The following is a 22,993-nucleotide window of genomic DNA, read 5'->3' as shown; positions in this document are numbered from 1 at the left end:
CCTAGCAATAAACCAGATATGGGAGGATCAGAGACTTGGGGAATGCATGCTACCAGGGAGAAGATATGTAATAACAATTATTTTTTAAAATGACCTCCTGTTTTCCCCTCCATTAACAGCTCAAAGAATCCTTCCTTTGGTAGCCTATAGGCATCAATCAAAGTCCTGGAAATCAGCCCTCAGTAATGATAATTTTATTGAATCGTGAGAGAAGGACTGAGGGAGTGGAGCACAAGCAAGTTCATTTTGGAGTTTTTCCTCCATGTTAAGGGGGAGAGGAATCCAGAAGACAATGATCCATATTCTCAGAGAGAAGCAGATCTGAGACTTCTACTTCCTCTTCCGCATGCTCTCCAAGGGGCAGGCCAGGGAGTGCGCAAGGACTGTGGCTCAGCTTCTGCTGCCCTCCATGCCTCCATCTTGGGGTTATAGTGCCACTCCCAATAGTGCTTTCATTGGGGGATAGAGTGGGCATGGGAAGAGCAGATGCCTCAATTTCCCCACCTGTAACCTGGCATAAGAGCAATTGCCTCCCACGGTTGGGGGGAAGGTCAATTGTGATGAGGGATATAGGAGCAACTGTGAACTATAATTTGTCCACCCACAGGTGTTTGGAGGGGATGTCCTGAAATGCATTTTTAATTCTTTTTATTTTTTATTTTTATTTTTGGTGGGTACATAGTAGGTGTATATAGGGTATATGGGATATTTTGATACAAGCATAAAATGTGTACTAGTCACATCAGAGTAAATGGGGTATCTCTTATCTCAACCATTTACCCTTTATGCTACAAACCAATTACACTCTTTTAGTTATTTTAAAATGTACAATTAAATTATTGTTGACTATAGTCATTCTATTGTGCTATCAAATAACAGATCTTATTCATTCTTTCTATTTTTTTGTACCCATTAACCATCCCCACTTCTCTCACCAAACTCCCACTACCCTTCCCAGCCTGTGGTAGCCATCATTCTACTCTCTATCTCCATCAGTTCAATTGTTTTAATTTTAACTCCCACAAATAAGTGAGAACATGTAAGTTTGTCTTCCTGTGCCTGGTTTATTTCACTTAACATAATGATCTCCAGTTCCATCCATGTTGTTGCAAATGACAGAACCTCATTCTTTTTTATGGCTGAATATTGCTCCATTGTGTATATGTACCACATTTTCTTTATCCATTCATCTGTTGATGGGCACTTAGGGTGCATCAAATCTTCACTACTGTAAGTAGTGCTGCAATGAAAATATATCTCTTAGATATACTAATTTTCTTTCCTTTGGGAATATGCCCAGCAGTGGGATTGTTGGATCATATAGTAGCTACATTTTTAGTTTTTTTGTGGAACCTCCAAACTGTTTTACATAGTGGTTGTACTAATTTACATTCCCACCAAGAGTGAACAAGTGATCCCTTTTCTCCAAATTATCACCAGCATGTATTATTGCCTGTCCTTTGGATAAAAGTGGGTGGATTGCCTGAGCTCAGGAGTTCGAGACCAGCCTGGGCAACACAGTGAAACCCCATCTCTAATAAAATACATAAGAAATTAGCCAGGTGTGGTGGCGTGTACCTGTAGTCCCAGCTACTTGGGAGGCTGAGGCAGAAGAATTGCTTGAACCCAGGAGGCGGAGGTTGCACTGAGCTGAGATCGCACCACTGCACTCCAGACTGGGCGACAGAGCGAGACTCCATCTCAAAAAAAAAAAAAAAAAAAAAAAAAGCCATCTTAACTGGGGTGAGATGGTAGCTGATTGTGCTTTTGATTTGCATTTCTCTGATGATCAATGATGTTGAGCACATTTTCACCTACCTGTTTGCCATTTGTATTTCTTCTTTTCAGAAATGTCTATTCAGATCTTTTGTCCATTTAAAATCAGATTATTAGATTTTATTTTCTATAGAGTTGTTTGAGCTCCTTATATATTTTGGTTATTAATATCTTGTCAGATGTACAGTTTGCAAATACTGTCTTCCATTCTGTGTGTTGATTCTTCACTTTGTTGATTGTTTTCTTTGCTGTGCAGAAGCTTTTTATCTTGATGTTACCCTATTTGTCCATTTTTGTTTTGGTTGTCTATGCTTGTGGGATATTCCACAAGAAATGTTGGCCCAGACCAATGTCCTGGAGAGCTTCCTGAATGTTTTCTTGTAGTAGTTTCATAGTTTGAGGTCTTAGATTTAAGTCTTTAATCCATCTGGATTTGATTGTTTTTTTTGTGTGTGGGGGTTTTTTCGTTTGTTTGTTTTGTTTTCTTTTTGTTTTTTTGTTTTTGAGACAGAGTCTTGCTGTGTCGCCCAGGCTGGAGTGCATTGGTGCGATCTTGGCTCACTGCAACCTCCGCCTCCCGGGTTCAAGCGGTTCTCCTGCCTCAGCCTCCCGAGTAGCTAGGACTACAGGCACGTGCCACCACGCCCAGGTAATTTTTTGTATTTTTAGTAGAGACGGGGTTTCACCGTGTTAGCCAGGATGGTCTCGATCTCCTGACTTCGTGATCCACCCACCTCAGCCTCCCAAAGTGCTAGGATTACAGGTGTGAGCCACCATGCCTGGTTTGTTTTGATTTTTGTACACAGCAAGAGATAAGTGTCTAGTTTCATTCTTCTGCATATAGATATCCAGTTTGTCCAGCACCATTTATTGAAGAGACTATCCTTTCCCCAATGTATGTTGGAGCCTCTGTTGGCACCTCTGGCACCTCTGTTGAAAATGAATTTACTGTAGATGTATGTATTTGTTTCTGAGTTCTCTATTCTGTCCCATTGGTCTATACATCTATTTTTATGCCAATACTATGTTGTTTTGGTTACTATAGCTCTGTAGTACAATTTGAAGTCAGGTAATGTGATTCTTCCAGTTTTGCTCTTTTTGCTCAGGATAGCTGTGGCTTTTTTGGATCTTTTGTGGCTCCATATAAATTTTAGTATTTTTTTTTTCTGTTTCTGTTGGAGAATGTCATTGGCATTTTGATAGGGATTGCATTAAAACTGTAGATTGCTTTGGGTAGTATGGACATTTTAACAATATTGATTCTTCCAATACACGAACATGGAATATCTTTCCATTTCTTTGTGTCCTCTTCAATTTCTTGCATCAGAGTTTCATAGTTTTCATTATAGAGATCTTTCACTTCTTTGGTTAAGTTAATTCCTAGGTATTTAATTTTATTTGTAGCTATTGTAAATGAGATTATTTCTTGATTTCTTTTTCAGATTCTTTGCCATTGGCATATAGAAATGCTACTGACCTTTGTATGTTGATTTCGTATCCTGCAACTTTACTGAATTTGTTTATCAGTTCTAATGGTTTTTTGCTGGCATATTTAGGTTGTTCCCAATATGATAATATCTGTAAACAAGGATAATTTGACCTCTTCCTTTCCAATTTGGATGCCTTTATTTCTTTGTCTTCTCTGATTGCCCTAGATAGGACTTCCAGTACAATGTTGAATAACAGTGCTGAAAGGGGACATCCTTGTCATTTTACAGATCTCAGAGGAAAGACTTTCCATTTTTCTCCATTCAGTATACTACCTGCAGTTCCGCTATATATGGCTTTTATTGTGTTGAGGTATGTTTCTTCACTACCCAATTTTTTGAAGGTTTGTACTATGAAGGGATGCTGAATTTTACCAAATGCTCTTTCAGTATTAATTGAAATGATGATATGATTTTTGTCCTTCATTCTGTTGATACGATGTATCACATAGATTGATTTGTGTACATTGAACCACCCCTGCATCCCTGGGATAAATCCCACTTGGTGGTGATGAACTATCTGCTCAATGTGTTGTTGAATTTGGTTTCCTAGTATTTTGTTGATGGTTTTTGCATCAATGCTCATCAGGATATTGGCCTGTAGGTTTTGTGGTGTTTTTTTGTTTTGTTTTGTTTTTGTTTTTTTCATAGTGTGTTTTGGTGCCTGATTTTGATATCGGGGTAATACTGACCTCATAGAATGGGTTTGGGAGTATTCCCTCCTCCTCTGTTTTTCAGAGTAGTTTGAGCATGATTGGTTTAGTTCTTCTTTAAATGTTTGGTAAAATTCATCAGTGAAACCATTGAGTTCCAGGCTTTGCTTTGCTGGCAGACTTTTTATTATGGTTTTGATTTTGTTACTTGTTATTGGTCTGTTCAGGTTTTGGAATTCTTTCTGATTCAATCTTGGTAGATTGTATGTGTCTAGGAATTTATCCATATCTTCTAGGTTTTCCAATTTGTTGGCATATAATTGCTCATAGTAGCCCATAATGATCCTTCTAATTTCTGCACTATTGATTGTAATGTCTTCTTCTTCATCCACGATTTTATTTATTTTGGTCTTCTCTCTCTTTTTTCCTTAGTATGGCTAAAAGTTTGTCAATTTTATTTATCTTTTCAAAAAACCAACTTTTTGTTTTGTTGATCTTTTGTATTTTTTTGATTCAATTTCATTTATTTCTGCTCTAATGTTTATTATTTCTTTTCTTCTCCTAACTATGGATTTGGTTTGCTCTTGCTTTTGTAGTTCTTTAAAATGTACCATTAGATTTTTTGTTTGAAGCTTTCTTTTTTTGATGTAGGCACTTACAGCTATAAACTTCCCTCTTAGTATTGTTTTTGTCGTGTCCCATAAAGTTTTGGTATGTTGTGTTTCCGTTATGGTTTATTTCAATAATTTTTTTCAATTTGTTTCTTAATTTCTTCATTGATCCACTGGTCATTTAGGAGCATATAATTTAATTTCCATGTGTTTGCATAGTTTTCAAAATTCCTCTTGCTATTGATTTCTATTTTATTTCATTGTGGTCAGAGAAGCTATTTGATATAATTTCATTTTTTTGAGTCTGATCTTATTTACTTGTTACTCAAAAAATTTTATTTCTGACTGGATTCAGGCTTAGAAGTAGAAGCTCGCAGAGAGGAAAGTCTTCATCTCTTCGCAATTTGTTCTTGGCACTTCTCTTTAGCCTCCTTCATTCCCTTGGCCAAAAGTTTAGCATATTCTTCAGTCTCTTCCTTATTTTTCTTAGCACCCTGCTTCTTCAGAGCAATACATCACCATTTGTGTTGCAGGACACATGAATTAACAAGATGCTGAATCTTGGATGCTTTGGTCCTAGGTTTCTTACCTTCTTTGTTTAAGGGCTTTCTTACAACATACTGGCAGACATCATCTTCTTTAGAGAGGTTGAGAAGTTTGCAGATTCTGCTAGCTCTTTTGGGCCCCAGGCAACGAGGCACCATAGTATCAGTCAGTCCAGAAATATCCTTCTCTCCCCCCCTTTTTTTTTTTTTTTTTTTTACAGTAACCAAGATGAGAACGCTCAGATTGGCATCCACAATGCAACCACAAACTGATTTTCTCTTTCTCTCTCCAGTTATCCTTGGTCTGTAACAGGAATGCCCCTCACTCAGTAGCAAGCAAGCCAACACAGCCACAGGTCAAGACACCCTGCTTCATGGGGAGACCTTGTTTGTCGTTCCCACCACTGATTTGGACCACATAACCCTTTCATTCTTCACCCAGAGCATCAGCAGCAACTTCTGTGGCCATGCACTTCTCAAAAAGTATGAAGTTTGCATTCATCATCCACTTCAATGAGTTTCTGGCAGCAAGTGGCTGGGAAAGAGATGTTCAGCTTCATCTTGAAGCAGCTGAACGCCTCTGAGGCGCCACAGAAAATAGCTATAATTTCAATTTTTAAAATGTTTTAAGACTGTTTCATGGCCTAACATAAGGTCTATCCTTGAGCATGATCCATGTGGTGAGGAGAAGAATGTGTATTCTGCAGCCATTGGCTGGAATGTCCTGTAAATATCTATTAGGTCCCTTTGGTCTATAGTACAGATTAAATCCAATATTTCCTTGTTGATTTTCTGTCTGGAAGATCTGTCCAATGCTGAAAGTGGGGTGCTGAAATCTCCAACTATTATTGTATTTGGACTTATCTCTCTCTTTAGCTGTATATATCTGGGTGTTGCAGTATTGGGTGCATAGGTGTATATATATTTAAAATTGTTATATTCTCTTGCTGAGGTGACCCCTTATAGTGATGTTCTCTGTCTCTTCATAAAGTTTTTGTTTTGAAATCTATTGTGTCTGATATAAAAATAGCTACTCCTGCTCTTTTTTGGTTTATATTTTAATGTGAACTATGGTATATCTTTTTCCATCCCTTCATTTCAGACTATGTGTGTCTTTATAGGTGAAGTATGTTTGTTTTAGGCAACATATCTTATTTTTTCATCCATTCAGCCACTCTATGTATTTCAATTGGAGAGTTTAGTTCATTTACATTTGATGTTATTATTGATAAGTAAGGACTTTTGCTCTTTGTTTTCCGGTGGTTTTGTGGTCCTCTCTTCCTTCTTTCCTTCCTTCCTGTATTCCCTTTAGTGAAGGTGATTTTCTCAGGTGGTCTGATTTAATTTCTTGCTTTTTATTTTTAATGTATCCATAGTATGTTTTTTGATTTGAGATTACCATGAAGCTTGCCAATAATATCTTGTAACCCATTATTTTAAACTGATGACAGCATAACACTAATTGCATAGTGTGAACAAGAATAATTTGACCTCTTCCTTTCCAATTTGGATGCCTTTGTTTCTTTGCCTTCTCTGATTGCCCTAGCCAGGACTTCCACTACTATGTTGAATAACAGTGCTGAAAGTGGGCATCCTTGTCATTTTCCATTCTCACTAAAAAAGAAAAAACTAATGAAAACCCTACACTTTAATTTTGTCCTCCTGTTTTTAAGTTTATTGTGTGTGTGTGTGCATGTGTGTGTGTGTGTGTGTGTGTGTGTATATATATATATATATATATTTTTTTTTTTTTTTTGAGATGGCGTCTTGCTCTGTAGCCCAGGCTGGAGCAGAGTGGTGCAATCTCAGCTCACTGCAACCTCCACCTCCTGGGTCCTGGTTCAAGTAATTCCCCTGCCTCAGCCTCCTGAGTAGCTGGGATTACAGGCACGTGCCACCATGCCCAGCTAATTTTCTTTTTATATTTTTGGTAGAGACGGGGTTTCACCATGTTGGCCAGGCTGGTCTTGAACTCCTGACCTTGTGATCTGCCCACCTCAGCCTCCCAAAGTGCTGGGATTACAGACGTGAGCCAACATGCCTGGCCTATATCTTGTACTATTTATGTCTTTGAAAAGTTTCTGTGGTTATTATTTTTCTTCAGTTCATCATTTAGTCTTTCTACTCAAGATATGAGTTGTTTACACACCTCAATTACAGGGTGATACCATTCTATGTTTTTCTGTGTACTTACTATTACCAGTGAGTTTTGTACCTTCAGATGAATGCTTATTGCTCATTAACAGCCTTATCTTTTAGATTGAAGAACTTTCTTTCGCATTTCTTATAGGGCACATCTCATATTGATGAAATCCCTCAGCCTTTTTTTGATCTCAGAAGTCTTCGTTTCTCCTTCATGTTTGAAGGACATTTTCACCAGATATACTATTGTAGGGTAAATGTTTTGATCCTTCAGCACTTTAAATGTGTCATGCTACTCTCTCCTGGCCTGTAAGACTTCCACTGGAAAATCTGCTGCCAGATATATTGGAGCTCCATGGTATGTTATTTGTTTATCTTCTCTTGCTGCTTTTAGGATCCTTTCTTTATTCCTGACCTTTGGGAATTTGTTTATTAAATATTTTGAGGTAGTCTTATCTGGGTTAAATCTGCTTGGTGTTCTATAACCTTCTTGTACTTGAATACTGATCTCTTTCAATAGATTTGGGAAATTCTCTGTTATCCCTTTGAATAATTTTTCTACCCCTGTCTCTCTCTTTACCTCCTCTTTAAGGCCAATAACTTCTAATTTGCCCTTTTAAGGCTACTTTCTAGATCTTGTAGGCATGCCTCATTCTTTTTATTCTTTTTTCTTTTGTCTCCTCTGACTGTGTATTTTCAAATAGCCCATCTTCAAGCTCACTAATTCCTTCTTCTGCTTGATCAATTCTGCTATTAAAAGACCCTGATGCATTCTTCAGCATGCCAGTTGCATTTTTTAGCTCCAGAATTTCTGCTTGACTCTTTTTAAATTATTTTAATCTCTTTGTTAAATTTACCTGATAGGATTTCGAATTCCTTATCTGTGTTATCTTGAATTTCTTTGACTTTCCTCAACACAGTTATTTTGAATTATCTGTTTGAATTATCTGTCCCTGGTGCCTTATTTAGTTTGTTTGGTGAGGTCGTGTTTTCCTAGATGGTCTTGATGCTTTTAGATGTTCATTGGTGTGTAGGCAGTGAAGAGTTAATATCTATCATAGTCTTCACAGTCTGGGCTTGTTTGTACCTGTCTTTCTTGGGAAGACTTTCCAGGTGTTCAAAGAGATTTGAGGGTTTTAATCTATATTTTTGGTCTCTGCAGTCATATTTATATTAGGAAGCACTGTAAGCCCAGTAATGCTGTGGTTCTTGTAGCCTCATAAAGGTACCACCTTAGTGGTCTTGGATACGATTCTGAAGAATTCTCTGGATTACCAGGCAGAGACTTTTGTTCTATTCCCTTACTTTCTCCCAAACAAATGGAATCTCTCTGTTTGTGCTGAGCTGGTTGGAGCTAGTGGAGGAGTGATACAAGTACCTCTGTGACCACCACCATTGAATCTGCTGGGTCAGACCTGAAGGCAGCATGGTACTGAGTCTTGCCCAAGGCCCACAATAACCACTGCATTGCTACCACTGTTGGGTCCAGAGATGCTGTCTGGGAGCCAGGGCCTGGAGTCAGAAACTTTAGGAATCTACCTGGTTCTCTATTCTACTGCAGCTGAGTTGGCACTCAAACCACAGGACAAAGTCCCTCCCACTCTTTCCTCCCCTTTCCACAAGCAGAGAACTCTCTCACCATGGCCACCACCACCTTAGGCCTGTGGTGAGTACTCCCTGGCTTCCACTTAAGTTCACCAAAGGCCTAAGAGTTCTTCAGTCAGTTTATGGTGAATGCCTCCAGGCCTGAGATACTCCTTTCATGGCAGTGGGCTCCCCTCAGGCCCAGGGCAGGTCCAGACATGCCATACCAGAATCACAGCCTAAAATCGGAGACCCCAAACAGGCTCTTGGTGTGTGGCTGAGCTGGCACCTAAGCTGCAAGAGAGCCAAAGTCCTCTTTACTCTTGTTTCCTCTTTTCTCAAACAGAAGGAGTGTCTCCCTGATACAGCTTGTATCTGTGTCCCCACCCAAATTTCATGTCGAGTTGTAATCCCCAATGTTAGAGGTGAGACCTGGTAGGAGGTGACTGGAACATGGGAGTAGGTTCTAATGGTTTAGCACCATCCCCCTAGTGCTGTTCTTGATAGAGTTCTCACGAGAATTGGTTATTTAAAATTGTGTAGCACCTCCCCTCTCTCTCTCTCTCTTCCTCCTGCTCCAGCCATGTGAGAAGTGCTGGTTCTCCCTTCACCTTTTGCCATTATTTTAAGTTTCCTGAGGCCTCCCCAGAAGCCAAGCAGATGACCAGCATCGTGCTTCCTGTACAACCTGTGGAAATATAAGCCAATTAAACCTCTTTTTCTTTGTAAATTACCCAGTCTCTGGTATTTCTCTATAGCAGTGTAAGAACTAACTAATACAAAAAATTGGTACCAAGGAGTGGGACATTTCTATAAAGATTCCTGAAAATGTGGAAGCAGCTTTGGAACTGCTGCTGGTAATGGGCAGAGGTTAGAAGTGTGGAGGGCTCAGAAGAAGACAGGAGGATGAGGGAGAATTTGAAACTTCCTAGAGACTTGTTAAATTGTTGTGACCGAAATGCTGATAGTGATATGGACAATGAAGACCAGGCTGAGGAGGACTCAGATGGAGATGAGGAACTTATTGAGAACTGGAGCAATGGTCACTTTTGTTATGCTTTGCAAAGAACTTGGAGGCATTGTGCCCCTGCTCTAGGGATCTGTGGAACTTTCAGCTTGAGAGTGATGATTTAGGGTATCTGGCAGAATAAATTTATAAGCAGCAAAGCATTCAAGATGTGACCTGGCTGCTTCTAACTACCTATGTTCAAATGTGTGAGCAAACAAATAATGTAAAACTGGAACTTATATTTAAAAGGGAAGCAGAGCATAAAAGTTTGGAAAATCAGCAGCCTGGCCATGTGGTGGAAAAACAAAGCCATTTTCAGGGGAGGAAATCAAGCAGGTTACAGAAATTTGCATAACTCAAAGGAAAGCAAATACTGGTAACCAAGACAATGGGAAAAAGGCTTCCAAGGAATTTCAGAGTCCTTTGTGGTAGCACTTCTCATCACAGGTCCAGAGACCTAGGAGAGAAGAATAGTTTCATGGGCTAGGCACAGGGGTCTTGTGTACTGTGCAGCCTTGGGACACTGCTCCTTCCATCCCAGCTGCTCCAGCTCCAGCCATGGTTGAGAGGGTCCCAGATACAACTTGGACTGCTGCACCAGAGGGTGTAAGCCATAAGCCTTGGCAGTTTCCACATGGTGTTAAGCCTTCAGGTGTGCACAGTACAAGAGTTGAGGCTTAGGAGGCTCCCCCTAGATTTCAGAAGATGTTTGGAAAAGCCTGGGTGTCCAGGCAGAAGCCTGGTGCAGAGGCAGAGCCCTCATGGAGAGCCTTTGCTAGGGTAGTGCAGAGGGGAAATGTGGGGTTGGAGCCTCCACACAGAGTCCCCACTAGGGCACTGCATAGTGGAGCTGTGAGAAGAGGGCCATCATCTTCCAGACCCCAGAATAGTAGATCTACTGACAATTTGCACCATGTGCCTGGAAAAGCTGCAGATATTCAATGCCAGCTCATTAGAGCAGCTGTGTGGGCTATACCCTGCAAAGCCTCAGGGGTGGAGCTGCCCAAGGTCTTGGGAGCCCAGCCCTTGCACCACTATACCCTGGATGCAAGACATGGAGTCAAAGGAGATTATTTTGGAGCTTTAAGATTTAATGGCTGCCCTGCTAAGTTTTGGACTTGCATGGAGCTTATAGCCCCCATTTTTTTGGTTGATTTTTGCCTTTTGGAATGGGAGTATTTATCCAATGCCTGTAGCCCCATTGTTTCTTGGGAGTAACTAACTTGTTTTTCATTTTACAGGCTCATAGGCAGAAGGGACTTGCCTTGTCTCAGATGAGACTTTGGACTATGGACTTTTGAGTCAATGCTGAAATGAGTTAAGACTTTGGGGGACTGTCAGGAAGGCATGATTGTATTTTGAAATGTGAGAAGGACATGACATTTTGGAGGGGCCAGGGGCAGAATGACATGGTTTGGATCTGTGTTCCCACCCAAATCTCATGTTGAAATGTAATCCCCAATGTTGGAGGTGAGGCCTGGTGGGAGGTGACTGGAACATTGGAGTGGTTTCTAATGGTGTAGCACCATCTCCCCCAGTGCTGTTCTTGTGATAGAGTTCTCATGAGATCTGGTTGTTTAAAAGTGTGTAGCACGTCTCCCCTCCCCTCTTCCTCCTGCTTTTGCCATGTGAGAAGTGCTGGCTCCCCCTTTGACTTCTGCCATGCTTTTAAGTTTCCTGATGCCTCCCCAAAAGCTGAGCAGATGGCCAGCATCATGCTTCCTGTACAGCCTGCAGAATCATGAGCCAATTAAACCTCTCCTTTATAAACTACCCAGACTCAGTTATTTATAGCAGTGTGAGAATGGACTAATACACTCCCTGTAACCACCACAGCCTGGAACGTGCTGGGTTATGCCTGAAGCCAGCATATTTCTGAGTCTTCCCCAAAGTCCATGGTAAGTATTACCAGGATATCACTACTGATTATTCAGAGCCCAAGAGCTCTTCAGTTAGCAGGTGATTAATCTTGCCAGGACTGTGTCTTTCCCTTCAAGGCAGCCATTCCCTTCTGGCCCAGGGTGTGTCTAGAAATGTCATCTGATAGCCAGGGCCTGGAATGGAGGCCTCAGGACTCTGCCCAGTGCCCTGTCCTACTGTGGCTGAGCTCATATCTAAGTTGCAAAACAAAGCCCTCTTTACTCTTTCCTCTCTTCTCTTTAAGCTGAGGGAAGGAGTCTCTCCTGGAGCTGTAAGCTGCCCTGCCTGGTGTTGTGGCCTAGACTGTCATTCAAGTTTATTTAGGATGCTAGAGCAGTTTATCCCATTGTGGTGGGGCTTGCCAGAATTCTGGTTCCAACCACTGGGATGGGTGATTCCCCTCTGGCTAGGGCTGGTATAAATGCTCCCTCTATGGGTGCCAGCTGAGTTGTGCCCAGTGTTGCTTTCTACTGTGAGAGGACAGCACTGAGTTCTAATGTAAGTCCCACAATCACTGCACTCTCCCTTTCCCAAGTACACATATTCTCTTTCCACACCATACTGTCACTGCCAGGAGATGAGAGAGATGTAGTGTGTACAACTGACGACTGCCTTTCTTACCCTCTTCTGGGCCTCTTTCAGTGATATGAAGCTAAAACCAGGTACTGTGATCACTCACCTGATGACTGATTCTTGTGAAGGGACTTTTATTGTGTGGATAGTTGTTTAATTTGGTGTTTCTGTGGGGAGGACAATCAATGGAGGCTTCTGTTTAACCATCTTGCTCCTCCTCTTCCTCCTCCTTCTTTTCCTCCTCCTCCTCCTTCTCCTCCTCTGCCTCCTCCTCCTCCTTCTTCTTCTCTTTTGAGATGGAGTTTCACTCTTGTTGCCCAGGCTGGAGTGCAGTGGCACGGTCTCAGCTCATAGCAACCTCCAACTCCCAGGTTCAAGCTTTTCTCTTGCCTCAGACTCCTGAGTAGCTGGGACTACAGGTACGTGTGACCATATCCAGCAAATTTTTGTATTTTTAGTAGAGACGGGGTTTCACCATGTTGGCCAGGCTGGTCTTGAACTCCTGACCTCAAGTGATCCACTTGCCTTGGCCTCCCAAAGTGCTGGAATTACAGGCATGAGCCACTGTGCCCAGCCGTTCTGCCTCCTTCTTACTGGGCTTGTGTTTATTGGGAGGTTTTATGATTTCTGATTCAGTCTTCTTACTAGTTATTGATATGTTAATATTTTCTATTCATGATTCAGTCTTGGTAGATTGTGTGTTTCTATGAATTTATCTATTTCTAGTTTGTTCAATTTGTTGGTATACAACTGCTCATAGTATATTTTTAACTGTCATTTAAATTTCTTTGGCATCAGTTGTAATGTTCCATTTTTTTCATTTCTGATTTTAGTTATTTGAATCTTCTCTTTTTTCTTAGTTAATATAGCTAAAAGTTTTTTCTTTCTTTCTTTTTTTTTTTTTTTTTTGGTACAGACAGAGTCTTGCTATGTTGTCCAGGCTGGTCGCAAACTCCTGACCTCAAGCAATCCTCCCACCTTGGCCTCCCAAAGTGCTGGGATTACAGGTGTGTGCCACCATGACTGGCCTAAGGATTTGTCAATTTTGTTGCTCTTGTTAAAACAACTCTTAGTTTCATTGATGCATTCTATTCTCTATTCCCTTTATCTCTGATTAATCTTTATTATTCCCTTCCTTCTGCTAGCTTTGTATTTAGATTGTTATTGTTTTCCTGGTTCCCTGAAGTATAAAGTAAGGTTGTTGATTTGAAATGTTTCTTTTTATAATGTATGTGTTTACACATATAAACTTGACACTTAGCTTTTGCTGCATCCCATAAGTTTTGATGTGTAATATTCTCATGTTCATTTGTCTCAAGGTATTTTCTAATTTCCCTCATGACATCCTTTCTGGCCCATTGACTGTACATGAATGTGTTATTATTTATTAAAATATATTTTAAGCCTTTTTTAAAAGAATGTGTTATTCAAATTCCACATATTTGTGGATTTTCCAGTTTTCATTCTTCTATTCATTTCTGGTTTTATTTCATTGTGATTGGAAGATATATTTTGCATAATTTCAATCTTTTTGAATTCGTTAAGATTTGTTTTGTGGTCTAACGTGAAGTCTTTCCTAGAGAAGGTCCCATGTTCATATTCTGTTCTTTTTGGGTGGACTGTTCTATATGTCTGTTAGGTCCAACAGGTCTACAGTTTTGTTTGGGTCCTTTATTTTCTTAATGACTTTTTGTCTAGTTGCTCTATCTGTTCATTATTAAAAGTAAGGTATCAAAGTCTCCTATTACTATTACTATTTTGCTGTCTATTTTTCATATTTTTTGCTGTCTCTTTTCTTGTTTAATTCTGTCAAAGTTTATATATTTAGGAGCTCTGATGTTTGTTGCATGAATATTTATAATTTTTTTGATGAATTGTCTCTTTTATTACTATATAATGTCCTTATAACAGTTTTTGACTTAAAGCTTATTTTGTCTGATATTAGTACAGTCATCCTGCTCTGTTTGGTTACCATTTTTATGTAGTATCTTTTTCCATCCTTTCACTTTAAGTCTATGCATGTCCTTAGATCTAAGGTGAGTCTCCTATAGATAGCAAACAGGTGGATCCTGATTTTTTATCCATTCAGCCAACGTATGTATTTTGGGGAGTTTAATCCACTTACATTTAAAGTAATTACTGATAGAGAAGTACTTCTTATTGCCATTTTGTTGTTTTCTGTATGTTTTGTCCCTTTGCCCTCCTTTCTTCTCTTACTGCCTTCCTTCATGTTTCACTGTTTTTTTTTCTTATAGTGACCTGCTTGATTTCCTTCTCATTTCCTTTTGTATATATTCTATAAGTATTTTCTTTGTGATTACCATTGCAACTACATAAAATGTTTTAAAGTTATAACATTCTATTTCAAGCTGACAACAACTTAACAACAAAAACTTTACTCCTTTACAGCGTCACTCCCCTATTTTATATTATTGATGTCACAAATTACATTTTTAAAGATATGGGCTCTCGCTCTGTCACCCTGGCTGGGAGTACAGGTGTGCATCACCATTCCTGGTTAATGCTTTTTAACTGAATTTGCTTCATAGAGATGGGGTCTCACTATGTTGCCCAGGCTGGTCTCAAGCTACTGGCCTCAAGCAGTTCTCCAACTTTGACCTCCCAAAGTGCTGACATTACATGCGTGAGCCACCATGCCTGGCCATGTTTACTGTATGTCTTATTACGGGCTGAATTGTGGTTCCTCAACATTTATATGTTGAAAGCCTAACCCCCAGTACCTCAGATTATAACTGTATTTGCAATAGGGCCTTTGGGGTAAGTAAGTAAAAATGAGGCTATTAGGGTGGGCTCTGATCGAATCTGACTGATGTCCTTATTAGACTAAGACACACTGAGAGACACCAGGATGTGCATGCATAGAGAAAAGACCATGCGAGGATGCAACGGGAAGGAAGCCATCTGCAAGACAAGAAGAAAGGACTTAGGAGAAACTAAACCTGCTAACGCCTTGATCTTGAACTTCTAGACTCTGTAAGTGTGAGGAAACACAATTCTGTTGTTTAAACCACCCTTTATGTTATATTTTGTTATGGCAGCCCTAGCATACTAATATGTGTCTTTTATATATATAGTATTTTATATATATAGTATTTTATATATACATATATATTTATATGCCCTAGCATACTAATACATTATCTTTTTTGTTTCTCACTTCCTCCATTAGTGCTTCCTTTTGTGATTAATTGATTTTTTTTGTTAGTGTACCATTTGAATCCCTCTTTGTTTCTTTTTCTGTGTATTTTCAGTTTTTTCCTTGGTGATTATCCTGGGGATTACAATTGCTGTCTTAACTTTGTAACACTCAACTTTGAATTAATACTTAGCTTCAATAGTACTAGAAAACTCTGACCCCTTACAGCTCTGTCTCTCTTTTATGTTGTTATTGTCACAAATTACACCTTTATACATTGTGTACCCATTAGCATAACTTTAAAATTATTAATTTATATCTTTGTCCTTTAAATTCTACGGAATAAAATGGTTACAAACCAAATAAGCACTACTACTGGCTTTTTATACTTACCTATTATATTAGGTAGCTAGGGCTGTCATAACAAAGTATCACTGACTGAGTGGCTTAAACAATAAAAATTTATTTTCCAATGGTTATAGAGAATAGAAGTCCTGGATCTAGGTGTCGACCAGGTTAGTTCCTTTAGCAGCCTCTCTCCTTGGCTTGTAGATGGCCATCTTCTCCCTGTGTCTTTGCATAGTTTTTCTTCTGTTGGTATCTGTATTCTAATCTCTGCTTCCTATAAGGATACTAGTCATATGGGATTAAGTCCAACTCCAATGACCTTATTTTAACTTAATTACTTCTTAAATACTCTTTCTCCAAATATAGTCACATCCTGAAGTACTGGAAGCCAGGACTTTAATACATAAATTTTGGTGGACACAATTCAGTCAATAACACTTGTGTATCTACCTTTACCATTGTTCTTTATTTCTTTGGCTATCCTTGAATTACTTTCTGTTTTCCTTTTATTTCAGTCTGGAAGACTCTCTTTGGCTTTTTTTTTTTTTTTTTTTTTTTTTTTGAGACGGAGTACAAAAAAAAAAGGTACATCTTTCTGAAATGTACCCTTTAGTAGAAATATATTATTATAATTTCTACACAAAAACTAGGTTCCTTGCTTTTCTAAATGGTGAGTCAAGTTCATTTTCCATCTAGCCAATTGTGTTCAGCAAAGAAATATTAAACAGGGTGAAATTCAAAGTGGATCTTGTGGCACAGTGGATAAGGACAAGACAGTTGTGGTCAAATAAATCTGGAGTTGAGTTCCAGGTCTACCAGTTATTTAGGGTGTGACCCAGAATGGCTTCTTCCATTTTTCAAAAACAATAGACTTTACTTTTTAGAACAGTTTTAGGTTCACAGCAAAACTGAATGAAAAGTACAGGGAGATCCCACATACTCCTTCTCACACACATGCATAGCCTCCCTCACTATCAACGTTCCACACCAGAAGTGGTATATGTATTTCAAATTGATGAACCAACCTTTACACACCATTATCACTCACAGTCCATAGTTCAAATTTTCATTCTTGATTTTGTACATTCTATGGGCTTTGACAAATGTATACACTACTATAGCATCATACAGAATGAGTGTTGAATTTTCTCAAATGATTTTTCTGCATCTATGGATATGATCATACAATTTTTTCTTTTTAGCCTATAGACGTGATGGATTACGTCAATTGATTTTCAAATGTTGAACTAGCCTTGCATACATGGGATAAATCACACATGGTCAAGGTGCATAATTTTTATTCATTATGGATATTTACTAATATTTTGATGGGGATTTTTTGCATCTACATTCATGAGATGTTGGCCTATAGTTTTCTTTTCTTTCTTTTTTCTTTTTTTTTTGGGAGAAAGTCTAGCTCTTGTCCCCCAGGCTAGAGTGCAATGGCACGATCTCGGCTCACTGCAACCTCTGCCTCCCAGGTTCAAGCGATTCTGCTACCTCAGCCTCCTGAGTAGCTGGGATTACAGGCGCCTGCCACCACGCCTGGCTAAATCTTGTATTTTTTTTTTTGAGACAGAGTCTCGCTGTGTTGCCCAGGCAGGAGTGCAGTGGCCGGATCTCGGCTCACTGCAAGCTCTGCCTTCCAGGTTCACGCCATTCTCCTGCCTCCGCCTCCCGAGCAGCTGGGACTACAGGCGCCCGCCACCTCGCCCGGCTAGTTTTTTGTATTTTTTTAGTAATGGGGTTTTGCCATGTTGGCCAGGCTGGTCTCGACCTCTTGACCTCCAGGTGATCCGCCCGCCTAGGCCTCCCAAAGTGCTGGGATTACAGGCTTGAGCCACCGCACCCAGCCGGTTTTCTTTTCTTGTAATATCTTCATATGGTTTTGGTTCTTCGGTAATGGTGGTCTCATAGAATAAATTAGGAAGTGTTCCCTCTGCTTCTACCTCCTGGAAGAGACTGTAGAGAGTTTATATAATTTCTTCCTTAAATGTTTGGTGTAATTCACCAGTGACCCCTAGTGCCATCTGTTTGGGAAGGTTATTAATTATTGATTCAGTCCCCTCCACAGCCCCGATGGGCAGGCGGACTGCCCTGAGGCAAACTTCTGCGCTGCCCACAAGTGCACGCGGAAGAGCACGCAGTACAACCTGGCCTTCTTCAGGTTCCCGTGGGCCCCGGACAGATGCCAGAAGTGGGTGGAGAATTGTAGGAGAGCAGACTTAGAAGATAAAACACCTGATCAGCTAAATAAACATTATCGATTACGTGCCAAAGATTTTGAGACCTCCATGATCTGCCGAACTAGTCCTTATAGGACACTTCTTCGAGATAATGCAATACTAACAATATTTGACCTTACCAGTCATTTGAACAACCCACATAGTAGACACAGAAAAGAATAAAAGAACTGAGTGAAGACAAAATCAGGACACTGAAACAGAAAAAAAATTGATGAAACTTCTGAGCAGGAACAAAAACATAAAGAAACCAACAATAGCAATGCTCAGAACCCCAGTGAAGAAGAGGGTGAAGGGCAAGAATGAGGACATTTTACCTCTAACCCTTGAAGAGAAAGAAAACAAAGAATACCTAAAATCTCTATTTGAAATATTGATTCTGATGGGAAAGCAAAACATACCTCTGGATGGACATGAGGCTGACATAATCCCAGAAGGTCTCTTTACTCCAAATAACTTTCAGGCATTGCTGGAGTGCCGAATAAATTCTGGTGAAGAGGTTCTGAGAAAGCTGTTTGAGACAACAGCAGTTAACACGTTGTTTTGTTCAAAAAAACAGCAGAGGCAGATGCTAGAGATCTGTGAGAGCTGTATTCGAGAAGAAACTCACAGGGAAGTGAGAGACTCACACTTCTTTTCCATTATCGGTGATGATGTAGTGGACATAGCAGGGGAAGAGCACCTACCTGTGTTGGTGAGGTTTGTTGATGAATCTCATAACCTAAGAGAGGAATTTATAGGCTTCTTGCCTTATGAAACCGATACAGAAATTTTGGCTGTGAAGTTTCACACTATGATAACTGAGAAGTGGGGATTCAATATGGGGTATTGTCGTGGCCAGGCTTACATTGTGTCTAGCAGATTTTCTTCTTCTTTTTTCTTTTTCTTTTTTTTTCTTTTTATTTTATTTTTTATTTTTATTTTTATTTTTTGAGACGGAGTCTCTCTCTGTCGCCCAGGCTGGAGTGCAGTGGCGCAATCTTGGCTCACTGCAAGCTCCGCCTTCCGGGTTCGCGCCATTCTCCTGCCTGAGCCTCCCGAGTAGCTGGGACTATAGGCGCCCGCCACCGCGCCCAGCTAATTTTTTGTATTTTTAGTAGAGATGGGGTTTTGCCATGTTAGCCAGGATGGTCTCGATCTCCTGACCTCGTGATCCGCCTGCCTCAGTCTCCCGAAGTGCTGGGATTACAGGCGTGAGCCACCTCGCCCCGCGGATTTTCTTCCAAAATGAAAGTTGTTGCCTCTAGACGTTTAGAGAAAGATCCCCACGCTATCTACACACTCTGCTCTTCCTGTGCCTTAAATATGTGGTTGGCAAAATCAGTACCTGTTATGGGAGTATCTGTTGCATTAGGAACAATTGAGGAAGTTTGTTCTTTTTTCCATCGATCACCACAACTGCTTTTAGAACTTCACAATGTAATTTCTTTTTCAGAACAGTAAAGAAAGGGGTAAAGAACTGAAGGAAATCTGCCATTCTCAGTGAGAAATATTAGATGGAATAACTGTATAGCTGGCCGAGCATTTGTACTCTGCAGCGCAGTAACAGATTTTAATTTCATTGTTACTATTGTTGTTCTTAAAAATATCCTTTTATAAGAGCCTTTGGGAAAAATCTCCAGGGGCAAACCTCTGATGTCTTCTTTACAGGCGGTAGCTTGACTGCAGTACTGCATTCACTCAACGAAGTGATGGAAAATGTTGAAGTTTATAATGAATTTTGGTTTGAGGAAGCCACAAATTTGGCAACCAAACTTGATATTCAAATGAAACTCCCTGGGAAATTCCGCAGAGCTCACCAGGAATCTCAGTTAACCTCTGAGAGTTACTGTAAAGAAACCCTAAGTGTCCCAACAGTGGAGCACATTATTCAGGAACTTAAAGATATATTCTCAGAACAGCACCTCAAAGCTCTTAAATGTTTATCTCTGGTATCCTCAGTCATGGGACAACTGAAATTCAACACATCGGAGGAACACTATGCTGATGTGTACAGAAGCGACTTACCCAATTCCGACACACTGTCAGCTGAGCTTCATTGTTGGAGAATCAAATGGAAACACAGGGGGAAAGATACAGAGCTTCCATCCACCATCCATGAAGCCCTCCACCTTCCTGACATGAAGTTTTTTCCTAATGTGTATGCGTTGCTGAAGGTCCTGTGTATTCTTCCTGTGATGAAGGTTGAGAATGAGCAGTATGAAAATGGATGAAAGCTTCTTAAAGCATATTTGAGGATCATTTTGACAGACCAAAGGTTGAGTAACTTGGCTTTGCTTAACATAAATTTTGATATAAAACACGACCTGGATTTAATGGTGGACACATATATTAAACTCTACACAAGTAAGTCAGGGTTTCCCACAGATAATTCTGAAACCATGGAAAACACCTAAGAGACTTTTAAAAATAGGCTTTCTTATATTTGATATTTGGAAGAAAAGTCATACAGTGTATGTAGGTCACTTAATCACTAAATATCTTTGCCTATAGGGCTCCATTGAATACCTTAGCCATTGATAATCTACCTGTTTAAATGTCCCTGTTTGAACTCTCATACTTTGAAGACCTACCTGTTCTTCCAGAAGAGAACATTGAAAGTGCCACGCTTCCTTCTGTGTGATCTCTGTTGACAGCACTCTGGAATTGTTTTAGTTAAGTCATTTTAGACATAGCATTTATTGTCACTGTGGATCTCTACTTGTTGGGCATTATGAATTCTTTGAAGAAATATATTTTGAAGAGGTGTGGGAGGAAGGAATACATTTTATAAAATGTTATAGTGAAGCCCACAATTGACGTTTGACTAATAGGAGTTTTAAGTATGCCAAAAATCTATATTGGACAGTTACAAGAAATTACTGGAGAAAAGCTTGTGAGCTCACCAAACAATGATTTCAGTGTAGATTTTGTCTTTCTTGAACTTAAAGGAACAAATAACAAAGTTTGAATGGAAGAGCCTGCCGTTCTTCCACATCTCATTGTTGCTGCTTACATTCCTTTGTGGAGCCTACATCTTCCTAAGCTTTTAGCAGGTATATGTTGAACACTTCTGTTTCATGGTTAAGAGAGAATCAGAGGCCATGGATACTGACAACTGATTTGTCTGTTTTTTTTTTCTGTCTTTTTCCACGACTCTTATCTACTGCCTCATCTTGATTTATAAGAAAAACCTGGAAAACCTACAAAACTAAGTGTTGTGGTTTATCTAGAAAAATATGGAAAATATTGGTGTTATTTTTGGTGAGGAAAATCAATTTTGTATAGTTTATTTCAACCTAAATAAAATGTGAATTTTGCTTAAAAATTATTGATTCAATTTCTTTAATAGAGACAGGTCTAGTCAGATAGTTTATTTCTTCTCCTGTGAGTTTTTGCAGATTGTGTTGTACAAAGAATTAGTTCATTTCATCTAGGTTATCAAATTTGTGGGCATAAGCTGCTCATAATATTCCTTTTTTTTTTTTAACTCTCTCTAGACCTTTATAATACTACTACTAACTATAGTAGTATCTAATTTTACTAGGGCACAAAAACTCACAAATTCAACTTTTTCTTTCTTTTAACTTTAATTTTAAGTTCAGGAGTATATGTGCAGGTTTGTTATATAGGTAAACTTGTATCACGGGGGTTTGTTGTACAGATTATTTCATCATCCAGGTATTAAGCCTAGTGACCATTAGTTATTTTTCCTGATCTTCTCCCTCCTCCCATCCTCCACCCTCTGATAGGCCCCAGTGTCTATTATTCCCCTCTGTGTCCATGTGTTCTCATAATTTAGCTCTCATTTATAAGTGAGAACACGTGGTATTTGGTTTTCTGTTCCTGCATTAGTTTGCTAAGGATAATGACCTCCAGCTCCATCCATGTTTTTGCAAAGGACATGATCTCATTCCTCTTTATGGCTGCATGGTATCCCATGGTGTCTATGTACCACATTTTCTTAATCCAGTCTGCCATTGATAGGCATTTAGGTTGATTCCATGTCTTTGGTCTTGTGAATGGTGCTGCAATGTACATACACATGCATGTGTCTTTATGATAGAATGATTTATATCCCTTTGGGTATATACCCAGTGATGGGATTGTTAGGTCACATGGTGGTTCTGTCTTTAGGTCTTTGAGGAAAAACCGTACTGTTTTCCACAATGGTTGAACTAATTTACACTCCCACTAATGGTATATAAGCATTCCTTTATCTCTGCAACCTCACCAGAATCAGTTATTATTATTTTTTGACTTTTTAATAATATCCATGGTCTGGGCATTGTGGCTCATACCTGTAATCCTTTGGGAGCCTGAGGAAGGCAGATCACTTGAGATCAGGTCAAGACCAGCCTGGTCAACATGGTGAAACCCCATCTCTACTAAAAATATAAAAATTGGCCAGGCGTGGTGGCTCATGCCTGTAATCTCAGCACTTTGGGAGGCCAAGGCGGGTGCATCACCTGAGGTCGGGAGTTCGAGACCAGCCTGACCAACATGGAGAAACCCCATCTCTACTAAAAATACAAAAAATTAGCTGGGTGTGGTGCCACATGCCTGTAATCCCAGCTACTTGAGAGGCTGAGGCAGGAGAATCCCTTGAACCTGGGAGGTGGAGGTTGTGGTGAGCTGAGATCATGACATTGTACTCCAGCCTGGGCAATAAGAGAGAAACTCTGTCTCAAAAAGCATAAAAATAAAAATTAGCCTGGTGTGGTGGCAGGCACCTGTAATCCCAGCTACTCAGGAGGCTGAGGCAGGAGAATCACTTGAACCTGGGAAGCAGAAGTTGCAGTGAGCTGAGGTCATGCCACAACACTCCAGCCTGGGTGACAGAGTGAGACTCCATCTCATAATAATAATAATAATAATGGTCAGGTGCGGTAGCTCACCTCCCAAAGTAATCCCAGCACTTTGGGAGGCCAAGGTGGGCGGATCACGAGGTCAGGAGATTGAGACC

General features: G+C 39.9%; 2 pseudogenes; one reads left to right on the top strand and one right to left on the bottom strand.

Moving 5' to 3' along the window:
• Positions 1 to 4,862: 4,862 nt before the first annotated feature.
• On the bottom strand, positions 4,863 to 5,632 carry LOC105496942 (small ribosomal subunit protein eS6-like; annotated as a pseudogene).
• Positions 5,633 to 17,862: 12,230 nt separating this feature from the next.
• Positions 17,863 to 20,452, top strand: LOC105496964 (52 kDa repressor of the inhibitor of the protein kinase pseudogene; annotated as a pseudogene).
• The last annotated feature ends 2,541 nt before the right edge of the window (positions 20,453 to 22,993 follow it).

The sequence above is a fragment of the Macaca nemestrina genome, chromosome X (assembly GCF_043159975.1).
Source record: "Macaca nemestrina isolate mMacNem1 chromosome X, mMacNem.hap1, whole genome shotgun sequence".
In the NCBI taxonomy this organism is placed as follows: Eukaryota; Metazoa; Chordata; class Mammalia; order Primates; family Cercopithecidae; genus Macaca; species Macaca nemestrina.
The sequence above is the reverse complement of the archived record's forward strand: the minus strand, read 5'-3'. Positions and strand labels throughout refer to the sequence as shown.